The sequence below is a fragment of the Hemiscyllium ocellatum genome, chromosome 3 (genome assembly GCF_020745735.1).
Source record: "Hemiscyllium ocellatum isolate sHemOce1 chromosome 3, sHemOce1.pat.X.cur, whole genome shotgun sequence".
In the NCBI taxonomy this organism is placed as follows: Eukaryota; Metazoa; Chordata; class Chondrichthyes; order Orectolobiformes; family Hemiscylliidae; genus Hemiscyllium; species Hemiscyllium ocellatum.
Window position 1 is genome coordinate 93,699,533 of NC_083403.1, and position 22,396 is coordinate 93,721,928.

Genomic DNA, 22,396 nt, shown 5'->3' on the forward strand with positions numbered 1-22,396 from the left:
TCCAGAGTAAGAAATGCAGGTTTTTATTAGGATCATTGAGGTGGGTTTAGGCTTTTTTGGAATGCAAAGAGATGATAACAAATTGAAAGCTATTTTACAGTTACTACCTTTTGTCTTCTATGATCAAGTCAATTTTGTATCCAACTTGCCAAATCACCATGGTTTCCATCTTTCGATTTTCTGGAGCAGCCTAACTTGAGGCATGATGTCAAGTGCTTTAGTAAAGTCCATGTAAACAACATCTACCACATTACCATCACTAATCATGTTCATCACTTCCTCAAAAACCTCATTCAGTTTTGTGAGGCAATGCCACCTTTGCATAAAGCCATCCTGACCATCCCTAACAAGTCCATTCTTTTCCAAATCCTGTTCCTCAGAATCTTTTTAAAATACTTTCCCTACTGCTGATGTAAAGCTCACTGGCCTATAATTTCCTGGATTATCCCTATTGCCCTCTTGAGCAAAGGACCAGCATTAGCTTTTCTTCAATCTTCTTGAACCTAATCTGTAAGGTAAAGGTAAAAGATCTCTGTCAAGTTCCCAGTAATCTCTTCCCTTACCTTCCTCAACATCTTCGAATAGATCCCATCAGGCTCTGGGGACTTACCTGCCTTAATCTTTTTCAAGAGACCCAACAATATTCTTGTTAATATTGACGTACGTTACAGTATCAACTTGGACTTGTAGATAGTGGACAGGTTTGGGGAGTCAGGAGGTGAGTTAGCCACTGCAAGATTCGTAGTCTATGTCCTGCTTTTGTGACCACAGTATTTATGTGGCTGGTCCAATTTAATTTCTGGTTAATAATAACTCCCAAGGATGTTGGTAGTACAGAATTCAGTGATGCTGATGCCATTGATTGTCAAAGGTTAGATTATCTCTTATTTCAGGTGGACATTGCCGATATTTTTGTGGCACAAATGTTACTTACCACTTTTCAGCCTAAGTTTGGATTTTGTCCAGGTCATGCTGCCTTTTAACATGGACTGCTTCAGTATCTGAGCAATCACAAATGGCACTGAGCACTGTGCAATTATCAAGGAACATTTGCACTTCTGCCCTAACAATGGACACTATGCTAAGGAACTCCTGCAGGGATGTCTTGGAGATGACCTCTAACAATCATCTTATTATGCACCAGGTATGACCCCAACCAGCAAAGATTTCTTCCAATTCCCAATGACTCCAGTTTTGCATGGGATCCTTGATGCCACACTTGGTCAAATGCAGCCTTGATGCCAGGGTTGTTACTCTCAACTCACCTCTGGAATTCAACTCTTTTGACCATATTTGGATCAAGGCTGTGAAGAGGTTAAGACCTGAGTGGCCTTGGGCAGAATCCAAACTGGGTGTCAGCGAGCAGGTTGTTGCTAAGCAAGTGCTGCTTGGTAGCACTTTTGATGACACTTTCAATCACTTTACTGATGATCGAGTATAGACCTGGGGTGGTAATTGGATTTATCTTGATTTTTGTGCACAAGACATAACTGGGCAATTTTACACCTTGTTGGGTAGATGCATGGTGGCACAGTGGTGGGGCGGCATGGTGGCACAGTTTGGGGCTGCATGGTGGCACAGTGGTTAGCACTGCTGCCTCACAGCGCCAGGGACCTGGGTTCAATTCCCGCCTCAGGCGACTGACTGTGTGGAGTTTGCACGTTCTTCCCATGTCTGCGTGGGTTTCCTCCGGGTGCTCTGGTTTCCTCCCACAGTCCAAAGATGTGCGGGTCAGGTGAATTGGCCATGCTAAATTGCCCGTAGTGTTAGGTAAGGGGTTTGGGTGGGTTGCGCTTCGGCGGGTCGGTGTGGACTTGATGGGCCAAAGGGCCTGTTTCCACACTGTAAGTAATCTAATCTAATCTAATCTAAAATGCCAGATTTGTAATGGTACTGGAACAGCTTGTCTAAGTTCTGGAACGCCAAAATATTGTCAAGATTCTAAGACTTTGCAGTATCTCGTGCCTTCAGCTATTGCTTTATATCATGTAGAGTGAATCAAATTAGCTGAAAATTGTTGTCTGTAATGCTGGGACCGCCGGAGGAAGCTGAAATTAATCGTCTACTCAGCACTTTTGGTTGAACATTGTTCCGAATGCTTCAGCCTTATCTTTTATACTGAGGTTCTAGGCTTTTCCATTATTGAGGATGGGCTATGTGGAGCCTTGCCCTCTACCTTCACAACTCTATGTAGCCCCTTAGTTCACCCTTAAGATTAGTTAAGAGCCATAAAATTATGGAGGTTTACAACAGAAAGAAAGCCCATGGAACCCACCAAATGTGGTCAATTATATTGCTCTGGGGCTAGAGTCACATGTAGGCCAAGTGAGTGAGTACGGCAGTTTCCTTCCCTAAAGGACCCTAGTGAATGAGTTGGTCTTTTGCAGCAATCAATGATAGTATCATGGTCACTATTATAGAATTAAAAATCACACAACATTAGGTTATAGTTCAACAAGTTTATTTGGAAGCACTAACTTTCGGAGTGCTGCTTCTTCATCAGGTAGCTTTGTACATTTTTGACACTGTGGCTGTGGAAAGTTGCTTTTGGCTTTTGTTTCTTGGATCTGCCCTTATCCCTGTCATTGCGGTGATACGTCACTAGAATCTAATTCTTGTTTTTGCAAATTTGAATTCTCATTCAATGAGAGCTGCATTCTGTAATACTCTCAAAGATTCATAAACTGTCTGGTCATGCTCCTAATTCACAGACTGTGTCACCCAGATAGCATTGTCTTCCTGCTTTCCTTTCTAAAATGTGTGACATAATGCAATGAAAATATCTTTGGAATCATGATGTATCGAAAGGAAAGCGATGAAAAGGAAAGTCATGATAAATATTGTTAACAGTCTGGACGCATAGTCTAAGGGCATTTTCCAAAAGAAAAAGTGCTGCTAGCATTAGCTTTGTTTTATTCACATATGGGGATTTCTGTTATGCTGGCCCAACGTTTATTGCCAACCCATTTATTACTGCCTTTGAGGAGGTGGTGAACCACCTTCCAGAACTACTGTAAGGGGTGCAACCAGGTGCTGCAGGCAGACCCACGTTGCTGTTAGGAAGGGAATTCCAGGATTTTGACCCAGCGACATTAAAGGAGCAGTGATACATTACTAAGTCAGAATTGTGAATGACTTGAAAGGGAACTTGCATGTGATCATGTGCCCATGTGTTTGCTGCTCTTGTCTTTACAGATAGAATTGGTCATGGGGTTGGAAGGTGCTTTAGAACATGAAGAGGATGCTATCAGCGAGTTTTGCCTGACTGGCATCCAATGAAGACCTTTGATAGACTTTTCTCTGGACAGCCTTATTTTGTTCAGTCTGGTCTACCCAGAACCTAAGCTCACCCATACCTTGGGTACTGTCCTAAGCCCTGAAAACCACCAGGTTGGCACTATGATGGATGACATTACTCCTTTCTGGAGATCTCTTTTTAAAAATTTTCCAGCAGTAAGTGTGGCAACCTTGTGAGATTACTACCTTGAAGCAACACATGTGGATATTCTTTCTGGAATTTAGCTGGAGTTTGAGGTTAGAAATAGGAAAGGTGAGGTCACCCTGTTAGGAGTTTTCTACAGGCCACCTAATAGTCCTAGAGACATAGAAGAAAGGATTGCGAGGATGATTCAGGAGAAGAGTGAAAGTAATAGGGTGGTTGTTATGGGGGACTTTAACTTTCCAGATATTGACTGGGAAATCTATAGCTCGAGTACGTTAGATGGGTCGGTGTTTGTCCAATATGTGCAGGAGGGTTTCCTGACACAATATGTAGACAGGCCAACAAGAGGTGAGGCCATACTGGATTTGGTTCTGGGTAACGAACCAGACCAGGTGTTAGAATTGGAGGTAGGTGAGCACTTCGGGGACAGTGACCACAATTCGGTGACTTTTACTCTAGTGATGGAGAGGGATAAGTGTGCACTGCAGGGCAAGAGTTATAGCTTGGGGAAGGCAAATTCTGATGCGGTGAGACATGACTTAGGATGCGTGGCCTGGAAAAGTAGGCTTCAAGGGAAGGGCGCAATCGATATGTGGAGCTTGTTCAAGGAGCAACTATTGAGTGTCCTTGATAAGTATGTACCTGTCAGGCAGGGAGGAAAGGGTCGTGTGAGGGAGCCGTGGTTTAATAAGGAATTGGAATCCCTTGTGAAAGGGAAGAGGGTGGCCTATGTAAAGATGAGGCGTGAAGGTTCAATTGGGGCGATTGAGAGTTATAAGGTAGCCAGGAAGGATCTAAAGAGAGAGCTAAGAGCAGCAAAGAGGGGACATGAAAAGTCCTTGGTTGGTAGGATTAGGGAAAACCCAAAGGCTTTCTATAGGTATGTTAGGAATAGGTCCAGTCAAGGATAGTAGTGGGAAGTTGCGTGTGGAGGCTGAAGAGGTTGGGGAGACACTGAATGAATACTTTTCATCAGTATTCACTCAGGAACAGGACACTGTTGCTGATGTGAATATTGAGTCACAATTAATTAGAATGGATGGCTTTGAGGTATGTAGGAAAGAGGTGTTGGAAATTCTGGAAAGGGTGAAAATAGAAAGTCCCCTGGGCTTGATGGCATTTATCCTAGGATTCTCTGGGAAGCAAGGGAGGAGATTGCAGAGCCATTGGCCTTGATTTTTATATCCTCGTTGTCTATAGGAATAGTGCCAGAAGACTGGAGGATAGCAAATGTGGTTCCCTTGTTCAAGAAGGGGAGTAGGGATAACCCTAGTAACTATAGGCCAGTGAGTCTCACTTCTGTTGTGGGCAAAGTCTTAGAGAGAATTGTAAGGGATAGGATTTATGAACATCTGGATAGGAATAATGTGATGAAGGATAGTCAGTATGGTTTTGTGAAAGGCAGGTCGTGCCTTACAAACCTTATTGAATTCTTTGAGAAGGTGACTAAGGAGGTGGACGAGGGTAAAGCGGTAGATGTGGTGTATATGGATTTTAGTAAGGTGTTTGATAAGGTTCCCCATGGTAGGCTACTGCAAAAAATACGGAGGTATGGCATTGAGGGTGAGTTGGAGGTTTGGATTAGGAATTGGCTGGCTGGAAGAAGGCAGAGGGTAGTAGTTGATGGTAAAGGTTCATCTTGGAGTGCAGTTACCAGCAGTGTTCCACAAGGATCTGTTTTGGGACCATTGCTGTTTGTCATTTTTATAAATGACCTGGAGGAGGGGCTAGAAGGTTGGGTGAGCATGTTTGAGGATGATATGAAAGTCGATGGAGTTGTTGACAGTGAGGAAGGATGTGGCACGTTACAGCGGGATATAGATAAACTGCAGAGCTGGGCAGAAAGGTGGCAAATGGAGTTCAATGTAGCTAAGTGTGAAGTGATTCACTTTGATAAGAGTAACAAGAAGACGGGGTACTGGGCTAATGGTCAGACACTTGGTAGTGTGGATGAGCAGATGGATCTTGGTGTCCATGTACACAGATCTCTGAAAGTTGCCACCCAGGTAAATAGTGCTGTGAAGAAGGCATATGGCGTATTGGCTTTTATTGGTAGAGGAATTGAGTTCCGGTGTCCTGAGGTCATGTTGCAGTTGTACAAGACTCTGGTGCAGCCGCATCTGGAGTATTGTGTGCAGTTTTGGTCGCCATACTATAGGAAGGATGTGGAGGCACTGGAACGGGTGCAGAGGAGGTTTACCAGGATGTTGCCTGGTATGGTAGGAAGATCGTATGAGGAAAGGCTGAGGCACTTGGGGCTGTTTTCATTGGAGAAAAGAAGGTTTAGGGGTGACTTGATAGAGGTGTACAAGATGATTAGGGGTTTAGATAGGGTTGACCATGAGAACCTTTTTCCACGTATGGAGTCAGCTATTACGAGGGGGCATAGCTTTAAATTAAGGGGTGGTGGGTATAGGTCAGATGTTAGGGATAGATTCTTTATTCAGCGAGTTGTGAGTTCATGGAATGCCCTGCCAGTAGCAGTGGTGGACTCTCCCTCTTTATGCGCATTTAAATGGGCATTGGATAGGCATATGGAGGATAGTGGGCTAGTGTAGGTTAGGTGGGCTTGGATCGGCGCAACATCGAGGGCCAAAAGGCCTGTACTGCGCTAAATTTTTCTATGTTTCTATGTCGTCCCCAAAAGAGCTGTGGGAATTCTCAAAGTAATTCTGTGCTGTTGTTTTGACTCTTTGGGACTCTCCTGAGGATCTAGTATTATATGTGTATTTCTGCTGACTAAATATACTCTTTTATTCTTTAAGTTACAGGTACACAATCCTTTCTCCAAAACTCTTGGGACCAGCTGGATTTTGAAATTTGGAATTTTTTGAATTTCGGAATAAGTTACAGTTTGACGGTGGAATTTTTAAAAAATCTTACCGAGCAGCTGACTCAGTGATTACTATGGGCCCTAAGACAGAATTGAGGCTTGTCAGTGCTGGGCCACACCCATGCACATTACATCTGAGTGACCTGCATCGAGTGGTTGTGGAGTTGGGTTAACTGTTTGCACGCCAAACAACTTTGTTAATGAGGAAAAACGTAGAATTTTGGAGCTTTTCGGATTTTGGGATTTCGGATAATGGGTTGTCTACCTTGTATTGCATCTCATTGATCTCTTGTCCTTTGAGGTTAAGCGTAGATTAATCTGACCATTTCAATGATGATCCATGCCTCATGGATCTTGGAGTTTAATTCTTGATAGCTGAACAGCTACTGTTTTGAGCTTGCATAACATGTTAAACCACTTGTTCAAGTGTTAAACTGGCACTTGTCTGTAAAAGATGTGGATAGCTTTTCATCACAATCTACAAGTTGACCATGAAAAAAGCCTTTCTCTTTTATTCACGAGTGGGACACAGGTGTCGCTGGCTGGCCAGCATTTATTGCCTGTCCGTAATTGTCTTTGAGAAGTTTGGGATGAACTGCACTCCACAGGTTGTAGGTTGACCCACGATGCCCTTAGGGAGGGAATTCTAGGATTTTGACCCAAGAACAGTGAAAGAGCAATGGTAATTTCCAAGACAAGATGGTGAGCGGATTGGAGGGGATCTTACAGGTCACTGCATCCGAGTAGCTGCTGCCGTAGATGGAAGTGGTTGCGGGTTTAGAAGGTGTTAATTAAGGATCTTTGATGTATTTCTGCATTGCATCTTCCAGATAGTTCATTATTACTACTAGTGAGGTGGAGAAACTGAATGCTTCTAGATATGGTGTCAATCAAGTGGGCTGATTTGTCCTGTATAATGTAATACTTCTTGAATATTGTTGGAGCTGCATTACAAGCTGACAAGTGGAGAATATTCCCTCACACTCCTGACTTGTACCTTGTCGATGGATGGCTCTGGAGCATTAGGAGCTGCATTATTTGCAGTAGTGATCCTAGCTTTTGACTTGCTCTTGTACCCACTATGCTTATGTGGTGAGTCCAGTTACTTTTCTGGTCCAAGGATGTTGATAGTATTGGATTCAGTCATGACAACATGCTAAATATAAAGGAATGGTGGTTAAATTGGCTGTTGTTAGAGATGTGCAGTGTCTAGTAGTGAATATGACGTGTCAACATTACTTGCCACTTTTCAGGAAAAGCCTGGATATTACTCAGGTCTTGTTGCATTTGAACATGGACTGCTTCAGTATCTGAGTAGTCATGAATGGTGCTGAACATTGTGCAATCATCAGCCGAAAATCCTCATTTCTGACCTTATGACAGAGGGAAGGTCATTGATGAAGCAACTTAAGATGATTGGGTTGACGACACTATTTGGAGGAAATCCTGCAGACATTTCCTGGAGCTCAGATGATTGACCTCCAACGACCACAACCATTTCTCTGTGTGCCTTTCTTCAATACACTAGACTGAAAATTCTAGTGACACCATATTGGTTTAAAATGAAGCTTAAAATCTGATGAAATTGTGCTTGCTTGATTATGACATTATGCTTTGGGAGGTAATATGCATCTAGGATGTCTTTGGGATGATTTTAAAATCTGATATGGTATCCTCTATATCCTGTTACACAAGGATAACAGGCCTCATGTCACAGCAATAGGCCCAACTACATTTGCAAGCAAGAATGTCCTAATCTAGTGCACTTGCTGTTTGGAATTCATATTCATACTGTTCGATACCATTTGAACTGCATCTTGCATAATTCCGAATATTGGAGCCTTCTCTCTTTTCAGATGGTTACAGAGGGGAAGTAACTACTCAATTAATGCTACTAGCATTCAACAGATTTTTCACTCTGGTAAGTCTTATATTTGCTTCTTTCTTTATTTTTAAATATTTTATTGATTGTTCCTTTTTGGATATTATTGAATTGGGATCAATTTATTTTTAAATTGAAGCTCGTACTGTTGCTAACAGGGTTTGTGTTGCCCTATGGGTTGCAACTTGAGGTTTGATTCTGCACTTTGGAGGTGTGGCCTCTCCTTGTCTGCTGGTGATTTCTGGCCCTAACAGTTTCCCCTCACCTAAGAGAGGTTACTGTCTGACTTGAATTGGTTCTGGGAACTCATTCATTTCTACTAACATCCATTATACTATTCTCTAAGTAACTGTTTCTCAAAACAATTCTATTGCATTCTCTTTCACGTGTCTGTTGATGTCACTCACACACCATCTCAACATTATTTCGATCTTCATGATACAACACTTTGTATCTGAGTGTCATCTTAGTTTACGTCCTCAAGTGTTATAGTGATTGTGACGTGATCAGCCAGTGGACACTGTAGAATGAGTTCCCTGATTGGGGCTGTTAATCTGGTTCAATCAGGGAGTCCTGGCTGACAGACATAAACAGGCATGTCAGAGGTTCTCTTCACTCTGAGAACTGCCACTGCAGGAGCCCAATCGGTATCAAGAATTCTCCATATGTAGATAAGGGGTAAGTTGGTGATGCGATAATGACCTCTATGGAGTTGGTTCAAGTGTCTGAAGTGCGAATGAAGCAAATGACTTTCTGGCATACAGGTGAATGTTCCTTATTTCCCACACAACATTTCTCACGCAATAGATCCTCACATTCATGTGCCCAACTCTTGCGCCTGGATGTCTAAGAAGAAGTTCTTCTTCTTCTTCAGATGATAATGGTGTCAAAGATGCAAAAACAGCTGTCCATCTTGTAATCAGAGATGGAGGGGGAGAACCCACCAGTTCTGACAGCCTTGCTGGATGTTCTGAGGGATCAGTTATGTTTTGCCCTGCCCTGTTTGTGAGGTTGTAGTATTCATGTGGTCCACGTACTTGTTCAGGGCTGCCTCTCCTACCAGAAGTTTGTATGTCATGGGATCTGACCTCATGCTGCCTAATGCTCTTACCCATGGTTTCAGCACCAAATCTCATGTTGAAGGTAATCTTCCTCTTTCGCTAAGAGAAGCCTTGTGTCTGGCATGGGTGTTCCTATACTCATTTCACCCTCCCATCCCCACAAGTCCAGGTAGATCAGGTTTAACCTGGTGTGAGTCTTCTCCCCAATTAGTGAGCTGCAGTTGGAGCTGTAGTTCTGTGAGGGGTAATCCTGTAATCAAACAGGAACTAGGACAATTTGGTATCGACTGAAGCTGTAGTCTGTTTCTTTAAGCCTGCCTTCAAAGTTTGGACTGCTCTTACTGCCAGATCATTGGATGATGGATGGTTATGGAGCTGTCCTTACATGCTGAACACCATTTAACTTTCGATAATAATGAAATTCCATGTGTTTGTGACTAACACAGCCGGGAGTCCGTGAATTACAACAGATGTTTGCTCCTTTTCAATTGTTGTCACCATGTTTGATGAATGAACTTGATGCATGTCCAACAACTTTGAACGAGCTTCCACAATGACTAAAAGCATAGATCCCATGAAAGACCTGGCATAGTAGACATGTAATCGAGTCCAGTGGTTACCTGGTCATTTTCCACAAATTACTGAGCTGCTGACTGTAATTTTTGACCTTGTCTGGGCACTGCCCCACCAATGCAGCTATGTCTGCATCCAAGCCTGGCCACCAGACATAACTTCTTCACAATATCTTTGTTTCAGAAACCCCTTGATGACCCTGTTAGAGTTCAGTCAATATCTGACAGCAACTTTTGCTTGGGACAATCACTCCTGCTCCCGATAATAATATGCGGTACTAAGATATGATCTCTCTGCACCCAGAAAGGTTTCAATTTTGGTTATAATGGCCCTTTTGCTTCCTCCATCACCACCAGCTGTTTTAGTTTTGCCAAGACAGGATCTTTTTGTGGCCACTATTGGATATTGTCAATAGTAACTGGAAGGGTATCGAGAAAGTTTAAAACCAGAATGGACTTTTCTAGTGGCAGCACCACCCTTGATGTGGGATGCAGATCGAGGCATCTGCATTTGCCATTTGGCTTCCCAGATGGTGTTCCAAATTGTAATTCTTGCACACAGAATAGGAGCCCACCACTGAATTTGACCTAAAGCTATTGGTGGCATGGCCCTATCCTCTTTAAGTAGCTCTAGAAGGGTTTTGTGGTCTGTTACTATTACAAATTTAAGAGAGGGTAGTTAGCACTGCTTTCTCACAGCGCTCACGTCCTGGTTCAATTCTGCCTTCAGGTGATTGTGTGGAGTTTGCATCTACTCACTGTGTCTGCGTGGGTTTCTTCTGGGTGCTCTGGTTTCCTCCCACAGTCTAAAGATGTGCAAGTTAGGTGGATTGGCCATGCTAAGTTGCCAATAGTGTTCAGGTGTGTGCTTACTAGGTGGACTAGCCAAGGGAAATGCGGGGCTACAGGGATTAGGTAGGAATATGGGTCTGGGTGGATTGCTCTTCCGAGGTCAGTGTGAACTTGATGGGCCAAACAGCCTGCATCTACACTGTAGGGATTCTATGTCTATCAACTTTTTAACTGTTTCGCTCAGGCTTCATTTTGTTTTGGGGCTTTGCTGTCGGCTGATGTAAGGTTCTTCTGTTCAGGATATATCCTGAGTGAGACTATGTAATTACCTTCACTCAAGTGGTGGTCCTCAAGCTCAGTCGGCTTGATGCAGTTATGCACTTCCATCAGCGTACCCTCTAACATATAAGCTCCATTGGCCACATTTTCTAACAGCCATTTGTAATGTCTATTTGAAGTCCAGTTGGGACTCAATCACAGTAAAAGGCTTGGGCCCAATCTTGATGGTGCAAATTGACTGAGATATGATCACCTTGATTGGCTTGACATTTTCAATTAGAAAATGACTGCCTGAGTGAATAAAATACCCAGAAGTTTTTCAGAAATATCCGGGGACTATCAGAGGAGCCAAGGGCATTTTGCATGTTGACCAGGATTCTGCAAGGCCTGCCCAGTGCCATTTGCCACACAGGCAAAAGTAGAGGCAGAAATCAGAAGGCTGGAAAGTGAAGGAGCCATCAAACGGGTTCAGTTTGCAAAATGGGCAGCACCAGTCATACTGATTGTGAAGTCTGAATGGTTGGTTCACCTATGTGGGGCTTTTAAACAAATGATAAACTGCTTTTCCCAGCCGGATAAATACCCAATCCCTTGCATAGAGGATTTATCCCCAAAGCTGGCAGGAGGGCTTTCCTTTATAATGCTAGACATGAGCCATGCTACTTACAATTGCAGTTAGATGAGGATTCCCAGAAGTTTGCTACAATTTGTACCCATTGGGGTTTGTACCAATTTAAGAGATTGCTATTTGGGTATTGTCAGCCAGTGCAAAATTTCAGTTGACAATGGAGAACATTTTACAAGATTGACCTCAGGTTACCATTTTTAGATTTCTTACAGTGTGGAAACAGGCCCTTCGGTCCAACAAGTCCATACCGACTGTGGGAGGAAACCGGAGCACCTGGAGGAAACCCACGCAGACACAGGGAGAATGTGCAAACTCCACACAGTCAGTCACCTGAGGCAGGAATTGAACCCGGGTCTCTGACGCTGTGAGGCAGCAGTGCTGACCACTGTGCCACCCATGTAGTGCAGGGCAATTTTTTGCATAGCAGCGAATGGTTCAGGTAGCAAAGAAAGTCCAAAGCAGCGAAGGGATGAGCCGCCCGAATGATGGCTAATTAGAGAGAATAGACCATTTATCAATAGTTAGAAAACTTGGAAACAGTCCGTAAATATGTCTCCTGGGATAAGGAAAAACGTGTATTCCAGACACCCCAAGTTGGGCTTCAGAGTTGGTAAGACTGGGTTACACCCGGGGAAGATAAAGTGAAGGTAATCAAAGGTGCCCTGGCTGCCATGTCTGTACCAGATCTTAGTTTTTTCCTTGGGCTGATGAACTATTATGGACAATTTATACATGATCTGGCCTCCATTCTGGCACCTTTGCATCAACTCTTAAAAAAGGATCAGCCTTGGAAATAGTTGCGTAGCCAAGCCTTAGCTTTCAGGGAAATGAAGAAATAGCTATCATCCCCTAAGCTGTTAGTACACTATGATTCCAAGCAAGGTCTGGTATTGACACGTGAGTTGCCCCATATTGCATTGAGATAGTACTAATTCAGAGGGCCTAATGAAAAAGAATTCCCAACAGTGTATGCATTTAAGACTTTGCCTAATGCAGAGGATAAATGCGTCCAGATCGAGAAGGAAGGTTTGATGGTCATATTTGGAATCAGAAACTTCCACTAATAACTTTAAGGATGTAACTTTGTTAAAATAATAGATCACAAACCTCAGTTTGGTCTACTTAAAGAGGACAAGGCAGTGCTGTCCATAGCTTTAGGCCAGGTTCAGCAGTGGGCTCTAACATTAAGTGCACGAGTTGGAACACTGTCTGGGAGGTCAAGTAGCAAATGTGCATGCACTGAGCTGCCACCCACAGGCAGATACGCCAGTGGTACCACCACTGGAAGAGTCTGTAATGGTTTTAAATTTTCCAGACTAACAATATCAGACTTTGGATGCAGGAATCTCTGGTCCTGGCAAACTGAACTAATTGGTGTTGATAGGGGAAACTAAAGGGCTGTCACAAACCTAATTTATACTTTATTTTGACTCAGAGAGACCAAATCGCAGTATAGGACAGCATATTATTGTGGCGAGCATGAGCAAATGCCCCAAGAAAATGTCGCTAACAGATACTGGTTGAACTCCATAGGTTCTCCAAGGGTTCCAAAATGAAGATTTTGGTGAGAAGTTATGTCAGGTAATCAGGATTGGATGCAGGCATAACTGCATTGGTATTGCAGTGCCCAGAGTGCCAACAAGGGCAAAACGTACTGCCAGCAGTCCCCAACATTCATGGGAATGTTTGGATAAACCCTGGACTCAATTACACATTGACTCTATAGGTCCTTACAATGTTTTTAGTCATTGTGGATGCTCACTCAAAACAGTTGGATGTGCATAGAGTTTAATCATCAAACACGGGATGACAATTGAAATATTGTGTGCATCTTTTGTAATACATGGACTCCTAGTTATATTGGTCACAGATAGTAGGCCATGGTTTACCAGCAGGGAGTCTGAGTATTTGCTAATGTTGAATGGTATTTATCATTCAATGTTAGCTTCAAACCATCCACCAACTAATGATCTGGTGGAAAGATCAAAGTTCAAAGCCCAAACTTTGAAGGCATGCTTGAAGAAACAGCCTACAGCTTCACTGTGTACCAAACTGTCCTGGATCCGATTTGATTATAGGACCATCCCTCATGCAATACTGGGCGAGCCTCCAACAGAGTTGGGGAGAAGACAGGTGGTGAAATAGCATCAGAAATGCCAATGGCAGACACTATGTAAGTGGGACAATTAACGTCAGGAGATGAAGTTGTTGTAGGGATCGTGGGAATGGCCCTCCATGGCTAAGAAGCATGGTCAATGCCAGGTCAGGTCAAATGACATATAATGTTTGGGTAGGCGTGATTGTCCTAAACAAGCACATGGACCATGTGGAAGCTGCAGACTCGCAAAATATGCCCAGTCTTTGAATGCAGAACCTGTAGATTTTCCTTCTCCATCAAACATTGAAGATGCCTTGGAATCTGAGATGGATACAGTGATGTCACTGCCTTGATGCCTTTGCTGCCTGAAGAAGAGAATTTCTTCTGAGACGCTCTGGGCACATGAGGTGAGCAAATCTGTTTCCATATCATAAGCAGAGTTGGAGAAATTTTTTTTTAGATTTCCTACAGTGTGGAAACAGGCCCTTCGGCCCAACAAGTCTACACCGACCCTCCGAAGAGTAACCCATCCAGTCCCACTTCCTTCTAACTAATGCAACTAACACTATGGGCAATTTAGCATGTCCAATTCACCTGACCTGTACATCTTTAGACTGTGGGAGGAAACTGGAGCACCCGGAGGAAACCCACACAGACACAGGGAGAACTCCACACAGACAGTTGCCCAAGGTTGGAATCGAACCTGGGACCCTGGTGCTGTGAGGCAGCAATGCTAACCGCTGAGCCACCGTGCTGCCCTCAATCTGACCTGCTGCTAAAATTCTCGAGGAGCTACAAGAAAAAAGAGATGATCTATGTCTTCAGACTCAGAGTGGGAGGGAGGCAATGATTGTGACAACGTCAGATAGGTGGACCTTGTGGTGTTCCCTGATTGGGGCTGTTAATCTAGTCTAATCAGGTATAAACAGGAGTGTTATGGGTTCTGTTCACTTTGATAGCTAGGTTCTGAGCAACCTGGATCAGTGTCAAGAACTTTCCATGTGTAGATACAGGGTGAGTTGTTAATGAGATACTGGCCTCTGTGGAGTTATTTCATTTGGATTATAGTTTCAAACCAAGATCCTAATCCTTTCAGCAGACACAATTTTCTAGATGAGCAGGGAAGTTCTCCCCTTCAATCAACATCATTATTCCGTTGTGCAATAGTGCTTTGTACAAAGGTGGCTGCCACACATCCAACATTACAACATAGAAAGAATTATGGTTAAGAAGGAAACCATTCTACTCAACACATCTGTACTGGCTGAAAAAGAGCTATCATGTCTAATACTTCCATCCATATTATGTTGTTTTGCGCTTTAGATTCTAAAATCTTGTGTTTATCCTCATGATATTTAAGAAAGAGTTGCATTTATGTAACAAAAGATTGAATGCCTCACAGTGCTCTTGAGGCAGTGGAGCAGATGCAGTGTGTTTCTGCCTTTGCCACTCTGTCAAACTGCATTACAGAGCTCTCGACATTCAGGGTGATATATACAATTGAGACCTTTCCGAACTAGAGACACCTTCTATCAGTCTCCTTTCCTCCAAAGAAAACAGTTCCTCTCTAGCCAATCTTTCCTTCCATTCAATGCAACATACTTGTAACTTTTCTCTGTATCCTCTTGAATGTGATCATATCTTCATATACTGGTATGAAGTGAACTAACTAGTGTTCAGTTCCAACAACATTGCCTTGTTTTCATAATCTAGGTCTTGGCCAATCAAGAAATGGGAGGACCTGTAATCAGGCAAGTCCACATTTGACATGCAAGAATTATTTAAAGAACTGCTCATGAGAGTTCAGGACCGGCATGTTCCAGTAAGGAGGAAGGACAAGGATGGCAAGGTAAGGGACCCTTGGACAATAAAAGAGGTTGTTAATTTAATCAGTTGGGAAAAAAAAGCAGATACAAGGTTTTAGAAGCTAAAATTGGACTGGACAAGTGAGGAATATAAAGAAAGCAGGAAAGAACTCAATTAGGGAATTACGAGAGCAAGAATGAGCCACGAAATGATGAAGGGCTTTTGCCCAAAACATCGATTTTTCTGTTCCTCGGATGCTGCCTGACTTGCTGTGTTTTTCCAGCACCACTCTGATCTAACTCTGGTTTCCAGCATCTGCAGACCTCCCTTTTGCCATGAAATGACCTTGGCAAGTGGGATTAAATGGAATCCCAAGGCATTCTGTACATAGATTAAAAACAAGAGGACAACTAGGGAGAAGGTAGGATCACTCAAAGATAAAGGCAGGAACTGCTGCTTGGTGGCAGAGGATATGGGGTGAGATCCCAAATGAGTATTTAGGTATTCAGCCGGGGAAGGATGTGGAGGATAGTAAGGTTTATGTGGAGCATGCCCAATATGCTCGGGCATTTTGAGATCAAGATTAAAGTGGTGTTGGATCTCTTGAGAAGCATTAGGTGGATGTGTCCCCATGGACTGATGGTATCTTTTGCAGGTTATTGAGTTGCAAAAGAGGAGATTGCTAGGGGCCTTGACTAGGATCTTTGTATCTTTATTAGCTGCTGGAGAGGTCCCAGAGGACTGGTGAGTAGCTCATGTTGTTTCTCTGTTCAAGGGAAATTGAGACAATCCAGGAAACTATAGACCGTGAATCACACATCAATAGTTGGGAAGCTGTGGAGAGAATTCTTAGGAATAGAGTTTATGTGCATTTGGAAAAGCATGACCTAATTAGGGACAGTCAGCATACGTTTGTGGGGGTTAAGTCATGTTGATTGAATTTTTTTCAAGGAGTTGATGAAGGTGATCAATGAGGGGAGAGCAGTGGATGTTATTTACGTGGGTTTTGGTAAGGCTTTCGACAAGGTCCCTCATGATTGGCTCATCCAGATGATTAAGATGCATGGGATCCAAGATGACTTGGCTAAATGGCTTCAGAATTGGCTTGCTCATAGAAGGGAGAAGATAGTGGTGGAAGGGTGTTTTTAAGGCTGGAGATCCAAGACTAGTGGTGTTCTGCAGGGATCTGTACTTGTACCTTTGCTGTTCGTGATATATATAAATGACTTGGATGAAAATATAGATGGGTAGGATAGTAAATTTGCAGATGATACAAAGATTGGTGGAGTTGTGGATAGTGTAGAAGGTTGTCAAAGGATACAGCAGATCAGTTGCAGATACAGGTGGAGAACTGGCAGATGGAGTTTAATTTGGGTAAGTGTGAGGTGCTGCACTTTGGGAGATCAAATAGAGTCAAACAGCATGGAAACAGATCCTTCGATCTAACTCATCCATGCCGACCAGATATCCTAAATTAATGTAGTCCCATTTGCCAGCACTTAGCTCATATCCCTCTAAACCCTTACTAGTCATATACCCATTCGGGTGCCTTTTAAATGTTTTAATCATACCAGTATTCACCACTTCCTCTGGCACCTCATTCCATACACGCACCATACTCTGCACGAAAAGGTTGCCCTTTAGGTCACTTTTATATCTTTCCCCTCTCACCCTAAACCTATGCCCTCTACATCTGGATTTCGTCACCCCAGGAAAAAGACCTTGTCTATTTATCCTATTCATGCCCCTCATGATTTTATAAACCTCTAAGGTCACCCCTCAGCCTCTGACACTCCAGGGAAAACAGCCCCAGCCTATTCAGTCGCTCCCTGTAGCTCAAACTGTCCAACCCTGGCAACATCCTGGTTAATCTTTTCTGAACCCTTTCAAGTTTCACAATATCCATCCTATGGGAGAGATACCAGAACTGCACACAATATTCCAAAAGTGGCCTAACCAACGTCCTGTACAGCCGCAACATGACCTCCTAATTCTTATACTCAATACTGTTAAGGAAAAGTGCACAGTTTTGGCAGGACCCTGAACTGCATTGATAGACAGGGAGATCTTGGCGTTCATTTCCATTGCTCCCTGAAAGTGGTAATTCAAGTACATAGGGTGGTAAGGAAGGTGTTTTGCATGTTTGCCTTTATTGGTTGGAGAATTGAGTACAAAAGTCAGGATGTCATGTTGCAGCTTTATAAGACTTTGGTTAAGCCATACAAAGAGTATTGCATTCAATTCTGGTCGGTACATGACAGGGAGGAGATGGAGGCTTTGGATAGGGTGCAGAAGAGGTTTACCAGAAGGCTGTCTGGGTAAGAGAGTATGAGCTATTAGGAGAAGCAAAAATAACTCAGGTTGTTTTCTCTGGAGTGGCAGTGGCTGAAGGGAGACTTTGCTAGAAGCCTGTAAAATTACAGGATGCTTAGATTTGGTTGATGGTTAGAGTCTTTTTTTCCCATGTTGAAATGGTTAATGCTACGGGGCATGCATTGTAGGTGAGAGGGGAAAAGTTCAAAAGAGATGTGAGGGGCAAGTTTTTTTGACACAGAGTGTTAGGAGTTTAGAACACACTGTCGCAGACGCAGGTATGATAGGAGCATTTAAGGTATCCCTCTAGCTGTACTGTTCCATGTTCTATATTCCTCTACTCAAAAATAGAATTATGTTTAAAATGATTCAATTTGGTAATTTAAAGTCTATAACAGCCCCTTATAATTATTTTGAGCTTTAGTTTGTTTTTTGCATCAATCAGTTCTAATGGATTCACAAATGGATCTTTGATTTAAAGAATACAGAGATTTTGAACAATTCTTAGATGCATCAATTAGGACATTTGGGATGATAATTAATCAGCAGGAGGTGACACTACATATGCTAAACAGACAGCTAAATGGTTTTCCTAGTCTCAGCTTGGTAATGATCTATGGAATTGGTAAGGTAAGACAGGAAAGCTGTTATGGAGTCAATCAACATTGACATGTTAATGAAAGAATGAGGAAACAGGAGGACGTGCATTCCATGGCAACTAGCTTTAAAGAAGCCAATCAGGAATTGAACATAAAACTGAAAGAACTGTGATCAAAAACAAAAATTGCTGGACAAACTCAGCAGATCTGGGTGCATTATCAGAGAAAAAACAGAGTTAACATTTCAGATCTAGTGGCTCTTTTCTTCAGAAAGAAGTTTAGCATACACTGTGCAAGACTGACCGTGAAGTGTTCATGCATTAAGAAGCTAATTACAGTTCAGGATTCTTCTGATTATACACAGAAGGTCATGGCTAAGATGGTTGAGTACATAAGAAGGACTTCAATCAACAGAATAAAGACCTCTGCCTAATTTAACTATTCTCACAAATAGGCATGACAACATGGATTGGCTGCAAGCTATTGCCTTTATTAAATATCATTTCAGTTGTACTTGAAAGTATAAAATAAATGCTGTAAAAAATTGTAAAATATATTTGTACCTGGAATAGATTTTGTCACCAATTAATACTGATAAAATTTTAGATTTGATCCCTCAAATCTATGTTTATATCTGACATTAGTTGTAAGTGCATCCCAAAGTCTTACTGGGATGTTAGCTAGTGGTTTTTTAATGTGATATTTGGTCATTACTATTTACCAGTTCAAAGTTCCCTCAGCTGTCAATTGAAATGAGTAAGCACAAGAAGTAGGGCCAGACTGTTTTTCACTTATTTACATCCCATTCAACAGATCACTGACAATAACTGTGTCATTTTGCCCATTCTGTACTGTTGCCAATAAGATTTTCCAATTGAGCCTTCAATGTTTGCATTTACCACAGACAAAGCAGAATGCATTTATCCAGCAACCTTTGACATAGGGAACATCCTTAGACAGAGAGAAAATTTAGCAGTCCTTGTGGCATTGATAGAATATAGGATCCAAATTTCAGGAGGATTATTGATCTAATTAATCCTCTCAGGAAAAGTGACCAGAACATGATAGAATGCATCATTCAGTTTGAAGGTGAGCAGTAACAAGAATAGGAGTACCCAAGTGGCCCTATGCACCATTCAATTAGATCATAGCTGATTTGCTTTTAACTTCATCTTTCCATTCCTGCATATCCTTGATATTCATTCATCTCCTTGGTAATTAAGAATCTATTTCTGCCTTAAAAGTACTTAAAGACTTTACATCCATAGCTTTTGAGGAAGGGAATTTAAAGACTCTCAATCCTCTGAGAGAACATTCTTTTTCACATCTATATCTTAAATGAACAATCTCCTATTTTAAACTACAGCCCTTAGTTCTAGATTGCCCGCAAGAGGAAAGATCCTTTCCACATTAACCTGGTCAAGTCCCCTTGGAAACTTATCTTTCAATTAAGTCACCTCTGGTTCTTTTAAAGTCTAGAGAATACAGGCCTAATCTGTCTAGCCCCTTCTTCATAAGATAATCCACACTCAATTATCATGTTAGAATTGAATAAAGACAATTACAGAGCTGTGAAGACAGAGGTGGCCAAAGTGGACTAAGAAAATAGGTTAACAGGTAAGATGGTAGAGAGAACAATGGCAAACTATTAAGGAGACATTTCATTTCATTTTGTACACAATTGGGATGGTGACTCCAATACTGAATAGGATAATGGTCGAGTAGATAGAACGACTAATAACATTTGCAAGTTCTGATCAAATGGTCGTCGAGTAGTCAGGAAGTGGGTGGGCATAGGGTTAAAGTTATGGAAAGTAAGACTCTGAAAAATGAGTTTGATGATGATGGGAGGAGTAATCACTGAGCGAGAGTACAAAGTGTTGAGGACTTTGAGTCTATTGAGGATTCAAACTGTACTGCACTCAAAATGTTATGTTTTTTCTGTCTCCCCAGACCTGCCATATTCATAAAGTCCTACAGCATGGAGACAGGCCCTTTGACTAAAACTGGTCCATGCCAACTAAATGTCCAACCACGTCAAACCTATTTCCTTGCACTTGGTCCATATCCTTTTAAACCTCATGTATTTGTCCAAATGCCTTTTAAGTGTTTTTTAATGTGTCTGCCTCAACCACTTCCACTAGCAGCTCATTCCATATGCATATTACCCTCTGTGTAAAAATATTGCCCATCATGTTCACTTTTATTCTTTCCCCTCTCATCTTAAACTGATGTCTTCTAGTCCTCAGTTCCCCAACCCCGGGATAAAGACCGAGTGCATTCATCCTGTCCATGCCTCTCGTGATCTTATACAGTTCTAAAAGAATCCCCTCTCAACCTCCTATGCTCTAAAGAAAAAAGTCCTAGTTTGACCAACCTCTCCCTGTAACTCAGACCCTTGAGTCCTGGCAACAAGCTTGCACATTTCATCTGCATTCTTTCCAGTTTAAAACATCCTTCTTAGAGCAAGGTGATCAAAATTGAACACAATACTCCAAGTGTGGCCTTATCAATGTCTGATTAGATTAGATTACTTACAGTGTGGAAACAGGCCCTTCGGCCCAACAAATCCACACCGACCCGCCGAAGCGTAATCCACCCAGACCCCTTCACCTAACACTATGGGCAATTCACCCAACCTGCACATTATTTTTTTGTACAGTTGTCCTGTACAACTGCAACATAACTTCCCAACATCTCTATTCAATGCCTTGACTGATGAAGGCCAGTATGTCAAAAGCCTTCTTCACTGCCCTGTCTACATGTGATTCCACTTTCAGAGAACAATGCACCTGAACTCCAAGGTCCCTCTGTTCCACTACACAGCTTAAGGCCCTACCATTCACCATGAAACTCATACCTTGTTTTGACTTTCCAAAACTGAAAACCGTGTTGCTGGAAAAGCACAGCAGGTCAGGCAGCATCAAAGAAGCAGGAGAATCGATGTTTCGGGCATAAGCCCTTCGAAGGGCTTATGCCTGAAACGTCAATTCTCCTGTGCCTTTGATGCAGCCTGACATGCTGCGCTTTTCCAGCAACACATTTTCAGCTCTGATCTCCAGCATCTGCAGTCCTCACTTTCTCCTAGTTGACTTTCTAAAATGCAAGATGTCACACTTAATTATATTAAAATTTATTTGCCATTTCTTGGCCCACTTCTCCTTCTGCAATTTATGATAACCTTCTTCCCTGTCCATAATACTAGTTATTTAAGTGTCATCTCAGCAAACTTACTAATCACGCCTTGTACATTCTCTCCAAATCCCTGATATAGATAACAAACAGCAATGGGTCCAGCACCGAGCCGAGGCACACCACTAGTCACAGGCTTCCAGTTGGTCAAGCATCTTTCCACTATTACCCTCTGCTTCCCATCCATCAAGCCAATTGTGTTTCCAATCTTCCAGCTTCCTCTGGATTCCACAAGATTCCTTGCTGAGTTTCTCCAGTGTTGCGTTTGTGTCAGACTTCTAGCATCTGCAATAAATCACCTTTAACATGGAGGAGTCATGGGTTGCAATGAATAGTGAAAAGTTTGGGAGATGGATATTCCTTAAATTACTTTGGACTTGGGTAGAATATAAAAGGAGCTGCTAAGAGGAACTTGAGGCCGCCTTAACCATCATAAATGAACTTGGATTATCAGATTTTGGTATGCAGATGTAACTTAAACACTATTACAAAATTGCAAGTAATAGGAACCTTGAGCCCATCTTGTCTAGAATGTCTGTTTTTAACTTGGTGTGTAACTTGGTCTAGCTCCATGGCTATAATTGTAAAATAACTCTGGAACACAATTGTCAAAAGCAGATTCTCAATTATCTACAAAATGTAGGAAGTAGATGAAACTAATATGTAGACAAAAATTTATTTACACCATACAGCATTTTAAATATTTTGTACACGTTTGCAGCCAAGAAAGCTACTTCTGCGCTTTCGTGTGACATCTGCAATAATAAAGATGTGAAATATATTATTCATATAAAAGTGAGAGTATTACTTTATTGCATTGAAAGCAATGAAGAACATAGTTCAACAACCATTCATTTAAATGACAGAAAATTGTTTGCTTTTATATTATAAAGTAAAAA